This window comes from Melospiza melodia, chromosome Z (assembly GCF_035770615.1).
Source record: "Melospiza melodia melodia isolate bMelMel2 chromosome Z, bMelMel2.pri, whole genome shotgun sequence".
Taxonomy (NCBI): domain Eukaryota; kingdom Metazoa; phylum Chordata; class Aves; order Passeriformes; family Passerellidae; genus Melospiza; species Melospiza melodia.
Genome location: NC_086226.1, coordinates 55,162,633 through 55,172,771, shown reverse-complemented (window position 1 = coordinate 55,172,771; position 10,139 = coordinate 55,162,633). Strand labels below are relative to the sequence as shown.

The following is a 10,139-nucleotide window of genomic DNA, read 5'->3' as shown; positions in this document are numbered from 1 at the left end:
CCGCTGCCCGCCCGGGCCCGGGTGCGGCGCTGGCGCCGTGCGCTGAGCGGGCGGCGGCTGAACTGAAAGCGCACTCCAAGCAGGTTTCTTTTGTCCTCTATCAGACGTTCTCTCCCCTTCCCTTCGCACTGCGTTTTAATGAACGTCATGTGCTAGAGAGTACGTAACTCTGTGTTCTGCACAGGGTCTACGGAGATGTGCTGATTATCTCCCTTGAGAGGGAAGCCAGGTGACGTGAGATGATGTCCTAGGGGTTTTAGTACGACTGAATGCTTGCAGTTTCAGGCCAAGATCACCAACGTAAAAGACAGTGGCTAATATGCTTTAATGACCTAGTAGAGGGTATCTTAAGTAGATTTTATGTCCAAGGTTTTGGGGAAAAAGTTCCAGATTAAAATAAAAGCACTAACTTTATCTATCATCCGTTCTATTCAACATGCAAAATACAGAGCATTTGTGCTTCGTGGGAAGCAAGAAGAGAAATTTCAGTGAGAGCTCCTGCTAAACCAATGACAGCAACCTACTTTATCTGAAAGAATAAATTATCTTTAGTTTAATGGCTGTTGAAATGTCTGATGGCTCACAGCTGCGCTGTACTATGGAATTCCAGGGGTGATATAAAACAATATAGCAGCCATCTTCTAATGATCCCAATGTTATGGTAGAAAGAACAGATCGTTATTATTGAACCTGATGTTGGTTAAAACATCTGTCTGTGAAAACTACGTGTCTTTAATACAGAATATAGTGATGGCTTGACCACCACTCTCTTCTGTAGTTGATTTTCAGGGGAATTCTATTTTTATTTTCAGGACAGAAGGGCTGTAGTCCCTAATAACAATTTCACTATGAAAGTATATTTTTTTAAAACCACAATTTTTAACAAAAATTACTTTCTGAAGAGGTTTGAAGTTTGTCAGAGTATTCCATTAGCAAATACCTGTTTGTGTTTCAGTGCAGACTTTATGGTTGAAATGATAAGCTGACTATAGTGAAGTAATATGTCAATGGATTCAGCCTAAATAAATATAAGCAATTATCACTTCCCTTGACAAAAATACCAAGCATCAAAAATGAACAGCAGGTTGGTTATGTGTGTGTGAAATGACCATAGCAGTTAAAGAAGGTAATACATGTTCACTGCAATAACCTCCAAGGTGAGATCAAAGCACTTCAACCTGAAATTATGCAATAAAGTGCCTTGACAAAATGCTGTGAAGGGCTGATCTAACTTCTGTACATGTGATAAGCACATGGGAAAATCCAGAGAAGTAAAATCAGTTTTTATTTATTTTATTTATTTTTAAATTACACACACAATTATTATTTTTTATGGGGATAGTTTACCAAAATCCCTAGTATTTAAAATGCCCTGAAGTTTATTACAAAAGTATCCCTTGTTTCCTACACCACAAAGTAGTCCACAATGTTAAGCAAGACAGAAGAAAAAAGCAACCTTCATATAATACTTGCTGGTTATGTGCAATGCAGGTTTTGTGCTTCTGTCTTGGTGAAGTGGGAGTAGATCAAGTATTGTGAGGAACTTGCTTCAGTATTAATTATGGAGTACCTTTGTTCCTGTAATAGAGTTAGAACATGTCATCATATACTTGACTTAAATAGGCTGCTTTGTTTAAGAAAACTTCAGCTAACCATGTGACAGTTTAGGGTGCAGTCATTTGACTGACTGCTATTTTTGTCTTTCTGAAATGATGTTACATTAATTTTGAAAGTACTGATGTATTTTGTATGAGTTTGTAACTCAGGGTGTCTATTTTTACACAGCAAAAACTCATACTAAAGCATTATGAATTTTTTAGTGATGCTTAAGAGAAGAAGTGAGCAAACTTGTCCTCTACTATTTGGCTTAAAAAAAAATCCTGTAAAAGAAATTTTGACTGGCATAACCAAAAAGGTGTCTCCAGTCTTTCAAGTACTGTGTGAAATGAAAATCAGATTTAAGAGATAAATCTGTTTTGTTTGCTCTAAATAATTTGAAGTGTGTAGAATTACTTATTGACCTGTTTGTACAAAATTACAATTGTTTATGATTTTCTAAATAGCAGAGATCTGTCCTCTCCCTCAACAGGTGTCTTTAGTCCATTGTGGAAATGGTCATCTGATACAGGATATCTTTATAGCCTTGTCCCAAGAAGGAGGTGTCTCATACTTGTTTCTGAAGATTATTCTTTACCTTTTACCTTGCTTAAAGTACTGCTGATTTTTCAGGAACTTACCATTGCTTTAGATGTCCTTCTTAATGGAAGCAATTGGTGCAGGGAGAAAAGGGAAAGTGAGAAATCTCAAAGTATGCAAATACCTTCATAAACAGAAAGAAAGTGATCTTCAGGTAGGCTGAAAATTATACACATTTAATTTTTTTTTTACACTGCGAGTATGGAGGTTCCTGATAGACTGAAACAGATGAGATTCACTCTTGGTGTTGGTTGGGTCATGGAGGCGGGATTATGTTAACATTCTGCATGTATAAATTAAATGTGATTGTCAGTAGGCATATGGAAAAAAGTGGCTGACTTGGTATGAACCTGTGAAACAGTGCATCACTTTAGAAACTTGTCCTCTTCATGCTCTGAAAAAGTGCCCACTCCTTCCCACCCCCAGTCCCCAGAAACTTAGATGAAAATATCCACTAAATCTATACATTCTGAATTCTCTGTGAAGAGTACTGATGTGCTATTGCATTTGTAGTATTACAAAGGCTAAAGAAGCTGAATGAAGCACAGATGGTGAAGTTAAACTAAAATGCTTTTTTATGCTCTGAAAACATGCATAACAGAGCGCAAAAGATCATCTCCAAATAAGTATTCTAACTGATATGATACATTAGAGATAAAGAGTCAAAACCAAATTCTCCAGTGCGCATGTAGGCAAGTGTTGGCTTCCAAATGAAGGAGTGATTGTTTTTAAGAGTGATGGAGAGTTGATAGCTTCATTATCTGGAACTGACTGGATCTGTTCAGTAAAAGACATATAGCAACAGGCAAGGCAGATTTAACTAGTAGAGGTTAAGTTTTAATAGGAATTAATAATTATCTAGTTGATAATTACAGGGAACAGGATGCGATCCAGAGATGCTTATATGTTGCTACCCGCTAAGTTATTTTGAAGAGTTTTTCCTTATTCTCCTTGCTCTTACCATCAAATCAGAGAATTTTTAAGGTTGGAAAAGCCCTTTGAGTCCAGCCACCAACTCAGCACCACCACCATGTTCACCATTACACCACCTCCTCAAGTGCCATATCCACACACTTTTTTGAACATTTCCAGAAGGGGAGACTCCACCACTTTCTTGGGCAGTTCGTTTAATGCTTTACAACCCTTCCCTGCTTCCAGAGGGGCTAAGCATTATATTTTAAATTTTTTTGTGATTATTTTAGTTGTATGGTCCGATCCTGGAAGTCATGTTGTACAATGTAGTTAGTAGTAGATACTTTTTTAGTAGCCTGTAAAAATGCAGGACTGAGGAGCCTATCTTTGTCTGAAAACCTGTGTCTCTGCATAAATGTCAGTAATCTGTGACTCAGTTTGTTGCTTGTATTGCCTTGCCAACAATACTAAATGAACACAACATGGTTTATGTAAACTTAGAAACTTACTTTTTTAGCTCACGACACTTCTGATGTCCTTCCCTTTCCACACAGTGTGTAGATTGGTATATACTTGTTACCTTCTCTAAGTCCATGGATTGCCCCATTAAAAGGTATATTCCTAAGACTGAATTTCCTACAAATAATAAAATTATTAAAATTGAAAAAGACCTGTAAGTCCAACCTCTGACTAATCACCACCATGTCAACTAAACCATAGTCCCAGATTGCATGGCTAGTCTTTTATTGAACATTTCCTGGGATGGTGACACCACTGCCTCCCTGGTTAGCTTGTTTCAATGCTTAACCAGTCTTTCAGTGACAAAATTCTTTCTCATGTCTAACCTGCACCTTCCCTAGCCCATCTTGAGGCTATGTGTTGTTCTCCAGTTGCTCATTGCCTGGGAGAAACCGCTGACCTGCTACACTCTCAGGTAGTTTAAAGAGAGGGATAAGGTCACTCCTGAACAGCTTTTTCTCCTTTTTCTCCAGGCTAAACACTTCCAGCTCCTTTAGCTGTCCTCATAGGACCCGTGCTCCAGACCCTTCATCAGCTCCATTGCCCTTCTCTGGACACACTCCACACCCCTCAATGTCCCAGGTCAGGATGTGCTGTTGACCCCTAGGTCCTTTTTGGCTGAGTGGCTTTCCAGTCTTTCTGCCCCAAGGCTGTAGCAGGGAATGGTGTTGTTGTGACCCAAGGGCAGGACTCAGTGCCTGACCTTATTGAACCTCATACCACTGGCCTCAGCTCATCGATCCAGCCTGTCCAGGTCCCTCTGCAGAGCCTTGCTGCCCTCCAGCAGATCAACACTCCCACCCAACTTAGTGTCGTCTGCAAATTGAGGTGGTACTCAAAATAATTTATTAATCAACATTAATAATTTATATAATTAATTAACATTAATAATTGATTAATTGTCATTAAACAGGATCAGCCCCAGCAGTGAGCCCTAGCAAACTGCAGTGGTGACTGACTGTCAGCCAGATAACTCCATCCACCAGCACCCTCAGCCCAGCCATCCATCCAGTTTTTAACCCAGCAAACTGCACCTGTCTAAGTCACAAGCAGCCAATTTTTCCAGTAAGAATCTGTGGGAGAGAGAGATCAAAGGCTTTACTGAAGTTTAGGTAGACAACATCCAAACATCCACAGCCTTTCTCTAATCTGCTAGGTGGGTCACATGGTCAAACCTAGAGACTTAATTTTGGTGGAATCCATTCTGCTCCACAATCTAGTATTACTGTTGCTGCAGTTTTCAGAGTTGCATGCCTGGCTCCCCATCAAGCTTTTACTTGATGGCTCTATAATTTGCCATAACCTTATTTTCAAATTTATTATTTGCTCTGGTTAAATTAAATGTAGATAGTTTGGAATAGTTTTGTATGTTTGTTAAAGATTCTACTTGAAGTGTTAAAAATTTTGTGAAACCAAAAGAAGAATCAGTATATTAACTTTCTATAAAAAATTCAATGGATAAACAATTCACTTTTGCACACAGTATTGTGTTTGAAAACAAATAAAGCTAGGGCATATTTCTGCTGTCTCATATAAGTAAAATGCATCTGAATTGATGAGACTTGTTATGTAAATAAGATACTCCATTTGTACACCAGAGTCAGGTTTTCTAAAAGTAAAGTTGTTGTCCTTAGAAATAAATTCTAAACTTGGAACCAGTTTACCTGCCAAAAAACCCCAATTTTAGATTCAATCGTTCAGTGACCTTTAATTTCCATAAACAAATGTTTAGCTAGTAAAAATAGGAGTTCTGCATAGAACAGTCTTTTGGGGGAAATAAGATAAATGTAGCACTTACATTCAATTATGTTCTACATTTTTTGTTTACATTGAGTGAAAAAAGTTAATAGATTTCAGTAACTGATTGGAGTATCTTAATTAGGCCCATTACTATCATTTATTTTTTCTTAAATGAGATCACACTTTTTGCCAGGCTTAAATTAATGGAGCTGCTGCTGGGTCCTCTCTTTTCAGTAGAAAATTCTCATATTTTTAACTGATTTATTTTTGTCATGTGCCAGGACACATACAGAGCTGTTTTAAAACATTATTTTCATAACTAACTTAAATAAGCTGACTCTGACTTCAAAACATTTGAGAGGCTTTTATCTACACCCCCTTTATTTGTTCTTTACTTGCCAGAGCCTGCCTGATACTATTTTTGTCTTTGCCTGAGTCATACTCAGTACTTCCATGTCTTCTGCTTTGCTTTAGACAGAGCTATGCATTTAAATTATTCCATTAATAGAATTCACAGACAACTTGTAGCTGTACTGAATTCTGCATTACGTATTCTCTTACCCATTTTCCAGTGTGACCAGTGTTAGGGAACAAGTGACACTGTTCCTACCCCTTGCCAGTCAACTGGCAAAGTTCTGCATTCTGATAACCTCCTCTTTTTGTTCATAGTAGATACCCGGAGAAGCTTGTAAGAGAAGGAGAAAGGTCCTTTCCAATACATGTATGTTTTGTGATTATAGCCCATGGGTTTACAAGTCCTAGAAGTGTAATTAATGTTGAATTATTTGCTGGAGAAAGACCATGTGAATAACTGAATAAATGGACATCTGATATCCATTTTTGTTAATATGGTGGGATGAGGACTTAAAATGTATATAAGCAGTTATGCATAAATAGGAGGTAGGAGGCCCAGGATCTCCCATCTGTCATACTTCAACAAAATTAGTTCATTCCTCCTCACTTGCATTGGTGTCTGCTGCCTTGCCAGTAAAGCAGCTTTGTTGTGTGTCCATAAGGTATTGATGTGTATGTGTGCTGTGCAGATCATCTGTGTACCATTGCATGGATGATAAGCAGAATTCACTTTTCTAACACTGTAACACAAGTTAAAGGACTAACAAATAGTAACTATTAACCACTCTTCAGGTGAATCAGCCCTATGGAAGAGTTGCAAACTGTCACACAAATGCACAGCTACCTCCTAGACAGCAGAAAAGTCGTGGCTGTCTTTACTTTTGCCTTTGTGAGTAGATTGAATGATATCTGTAGGACGGGAGTTGCAAGAGCTGTAGCCAGGTATCTGTACTTTGAAATGGAAGATGAATAAAAGTATAGATTTAAAGGATCCAGAATCTGCTTTTTACTGAACAAGAATTAGAATGGGTAACTCCATGGTTACACAGTGTTATTGGGAAATTAACTTGCATTGTTCTAGTAGGGATTGTGCCTTTATAATGGGTGTAAGTGGGATTTGAACTTGATTTCAGTTTGCCAGCCTTTTATTAAAGGGTTTCTTTTCCCATATCAGCTCTGTAAACACATTATAAAGGATTTGGCCACAGATTCTTAGTGAACAGATCCTCAGTTCATTTGAGGAACTTAATGAGAAAGAAATACCTGGTTGTTCCAGTTTAACAAGTGTCAGAGAGATTAAATTACCCCGTTCTAGAAGTCATCAGCGATACTAACGCACGGTTCAAAACCAGGTGCTAGGCACATGGAGGTTAATTTGCCATAAAATGTTTTGTGAAGCATATGAGGTGTATTAGTTTTACAAAGAGTTTCAGGGGAAAGGGGAGGGGGGGCGTGTGTGAAGTGGCATACAAAGTCTTTGACTAATGAATAACTATGGATTTTCTTACTTTCTTCTGTGGCACCTCAGTGCCCTGGGCAGTGGCATTCTTTGGGTTCAGATACTTACCTGCCACAACAAAATGTGTATAAAGGTTGGGCTGGGGGGACCGCCCCATGAAGGTATTGCAGAATCTCAGAATCGGTCAGGTTGGACCAGGTAACAGTGGGTTACTGGTCCGACCTCCCTGCTCGAGCAGGGTCATCCTAGACCACACGGCACAGGGGGTCCAGAGGGTTCTTAAGTACCTCCAGTGAGGGAGACTCCACAACCTCTCTGGACAATCTGTGCTACTGCTTCGTCACCCGCACAGCAAAGAAGTTCTTATTCGTGTTCAAGGTGGAACTTCCTGCGCATCAGTTTGTGCCCATTGCCTCTTTTCGTACTGTTCCCGAACCACGGAGAAAAGCCTGCTTCTGTGCTCTTGCTACCCCCGTCTCCCATTAGATGCTCGTGTATCTACAGAAGTACGGACAGTTCAGGCGCGGGTGGCTGGTGCGGGGGCGGCCGGCCAGGGAGATTCGCACGGCACACCCGAGCGGTGCCGCTCCACCCGTGCGGTCGGGCCGGGCCGGGCACGGCGCTGCCCGGGCGGCGGCGGCGCTTGCGCGCGGGCGGGGCGCGGCGGGGCCGGTGACGCGCTGCGGTGCGGGCAGGTCCTGCCGCCGCCGCCGCATGAGCACGGCGGGGGCGCAGCGCGGAGCCGCCACCATCGCCCGGCGCCCCCGCCTGAGCGCCGCGGGGTGAGTGGCCGCCGGCGCGAAGGTGAAGCCCGGGGAGCGGGCATCGCCTTGGGCAGGGCGGAGCGGGCCGCGGCGGGGGCAGGGCCGCAGCCGAGACCGGGATTGGGATCGGGACTGGGGCGGGGCGAGGCGGGGCTCCTCTGTGCCGCGCTCTGCGGGGCGGCCGGGCGCGTCCCTGCGGGCGCCGGTGGATGCGTGCGGGGCCGCTCGGGCACGGCGGGTCTCTGCGGGAGCCGCGCCCTGCGCGCTCTCGCCCGCGGAGATGGTCGCAGGCCCTACGGTAGGAGCGGTGCTGGTTTCCGGGCCTGGCGGTCGGGTCTGCCCGCGGCACGGGGTGGAGCCGCCGGTGGCACGGAGCCCCGCGCCGGGCGCGGGACGCTCCTGTCCCCGCGCTCCGTGCGGTGCACAGCCGTCCGTGCGCGCCTCCCGCTCCGCTGGGCGGCCCTGCAGCAGCCGGGGCTGCCGTGAGCCTGGCCCTGCCGGCCCCCGAGCGCTGCGGCTGTGCCCCCGCTGCCCCGCCAGAGGAGCAACGCAGCATGGGCAGGGGGTGGAAAATACGGCGGTTGGGATAGCAACATTTGCCTCATGTGCCGTGCCACTTGGCCTGCCCAACGTCTGTCTGACTTAACGCTCCGTGGGTAGGAGTTTGTTAACCTTTGGGGTTTGGTTTTTCCTTTTCTTTCTTCTTCTTTTTTTCTTTTTCTTTTTTTTTTTTTTTTTTTTTTTTTTTGTTTTCTTTTTGCAGTGATGGAAATCTGGCACAGCAAGTGTTTCTTTGTAGGTACCGGTTCAAATGCTCGACAGAGGTTTGAGAAATAGGTTGCACATCAGGGTGGGGTGGTGTTTTTCTTCAGTGTAAACTGCCTTCAGGCCCCAAGCTTTGTGTGAGATGTTTAGAAATCCTCAGCTGGACGAACTGTTATGGTTATTTAGAGCAATAATCTGTCAATAGTGTGTATAGTGGAAAGTGAATTCCTTTGTACCTGTATGGTATAAAATCACCGTGAAACTTCTGTATAGCCTTGTGGTGTGAATGTTGGTTTTTGTGTATTAATTTTTCCAGCATTAGGAAATTAGTTCTCCAATGAGTGTATTCCCATGAATGATGTTTCTTAAAAAAAATATGTGTCTGCACTGCTTTTATAGGTTACATTTCATGAAAAGGCTTCTCTGTTTTGCAGGTAGCTTTCAGTGTGTATTTTGTGTAACCCTGAGTGACTGGATGTTGCTGATGGAATAGCCCCACCTTTTGGTTAATCCTTCATTGAAATTATACTTTTGACCAAAGAGTTTTTCTGGAAATTATAGCTCATGCTGTGTGTTGTGAGTGCAAGTCTGTGTTGGAATATCTTTTAATGTCTTGGACTGGGGAGTGAAAAAATTATCTCCCTTCCTGAAGACCTTCCTGAAGACTAATGTCAAGATAATTTTAACAGGTAGTTTCTGATGTTTCAGTTCATTACTGTGATTTTTTTTTTATGCTAGTATAAATTAAGCAAAATACCTTTCTTTTTTAAATAAGTTTAATTTAAAAAAAGGATTCTGTCCTTATTTTTTTTCAAAAAGGGTGGAAATGATCTTAAACCAAGGTGTAGTCGTGGTGTGTGAAGTGACACCTGATATATGTTTGTGTGAAGCGATACTTGATCTCAGGCTTAACTTTCAGTTCAGGTGTTGGAGGTGGCAGCGCTCATATTTTGGTTTTCATGTTGAAGAACTTCACAGATTATTTTCCAAAATTAAGGATTTGAGCTTGAAAAATATTCAGTTGTCTTGGCAGAAGATTTGTATTAGCCATCTTACTGCTGCTAGGAGCAACTTCCCTGAAATTACATGTAAGAAGCTACATGTAAAGAGAAAAAGATGAAGGGCTCTCTAAAGTCCTTTTAGCTTACAGAAGGGGTTTGCTATTTCACCTTGCATTTAGGTTTTAGTTTAGGAAAGACATTCAGCTTTTCACTCAACAGCTTGTCAGCAGTGTGTCACATGATTAGAAACTTCGCAGTCTTTAAAATTCATGGTGATACTCTGCTAGCTAGACACTGTTGGGGATCACCTGTTTTTTGGCTCTGGGTATGTTATTTGAAACCTCTCCTTGAATTCCAGTATCTGTGAGCTGCTTGCTCTTAGGAGATTGCTCCCGTGATACAAATTGCAAATGTTCAAAAGCACTGAGT

General features: G+C 42.2%; 1 protein-coding gene across 4 annotated transcripts in view; it reads left to right on the top strand.

Annotated features, from left to right (window-relative positions):
• Positions 1-7,943: 7,943 nt before the first annotated feature.
• AGTPBP1 (ATP/GTP binding carboxypeptidase 1) overlaps positions 7,944-10,139 on the top strand; it is a 63,078-nt gene continuing 60,882 nt past the window's right edge. Inside the window, exon 1 of one of the 4 annotated variants that reach the window (XM_063180077.1) lies at positions 7,944-7,962. The gene's annotated coding sequence lies outside the window, so the exon portion shown is untranslated. Of the gene's footprint in view, positions 7,963-8,181; positions 8,243-8,494; positions 8,601-9,163; positions 9,399-10,139 lie in introns of those variants that run through there. The other 3 variants (XM_063180079.1, XM_063180076.1, XM_063180074.1) reach the window with 3 other exon arrangements.